Raw genomic sequence first — 981 nt, 5'->3', positions numbered from 1 at the left:
ATATATATATATATATATACGTGTGTGTGCGTGTGTATTTGTGCCTCTATGTGTGTATGTGTGTATACAAAACGCTTGAAAAAGACAGAGTTTACTCACAACTGGAATACATTTCATTGTAAACCAACACGATCAGGGCTAACCTGAAATTTGCAAGTGATAAAACAAAAAAAAAACAGAAACAGTATAAACAACAAGACTCTATTCATTTATTTTTCAAAGCGATGTAAATAAAACTGATTTCAAACAAATTAAATTTATTGTTATCAGCATGTCAAGCGAAAATATTCCTTTTCAGTCGGACGTATCAACACACTTGCATGATACTTTTGTAAAGGGACAGAGGTGAAGATGCGGCTAATAAAGAAGTTGAAAACCGAAGATTAATGTTTCGCGATAAAACATTATGTGTAGGGGTGCGTGTCAAGATTACGAGGGGACGTGATCAAAAGTAACATTTCACCTTATTTTTTTGCATCTAACAACCAACTTACAACTGTGTTAGAAATTAGGACATGCTTCATGTCGCTGTTATTTTGACGATATATCAGCCAGGCTATAATAAATATCATGATGGCCAAGGCTATAAAGAATGATCAAATGCTTTGTTTCATCGTATAAAAGCACGTTCATATTTGTTATCAATGTCCTCAAGATGATCAAGGGCAGCAGGCAAAATACTGTTTGTAAGAATTTTATGAAAACTGAGATACACACGACACGCACTCGTACTAATACCCATACAGAGGCATAGGGATATATGCATGCATTAGCATACACACGCATATTTGATATGTGTTTTGTTTTCTTATTAGCTGAAGGTTACGGGATCACATTATTTTAGTTTATAATATGAAATATAATATATTGCACTCTGCAAAAACGCAAGGAGTCCCCAACTTTGTTTCCTATGGCACTTTTTTTTTTTTTACATATAACGGCCGCACAAAGTTAAAAAAAAAAAAAAAAAAAAAAAAAAAA

This window comes from Octopus bimaculoides, chromosome 2 (assembly GCF_001194135.2).
Source record: "Octopus bimaculoides isolate UCB-OBI-ISO-001 chromosome 2, ASM119413v2, whole genome shotgun sequence".
In the NCBI taxonomy this organism is placed as follows: Eukaryota; Metazoa; Mollusca; class Cephalopoda; order Octopoda; family Octopodidae; genus Octopus; species Octopus bimaculoides.
This window is presented reverse-complemented; position numbering follows the sequence as displayed.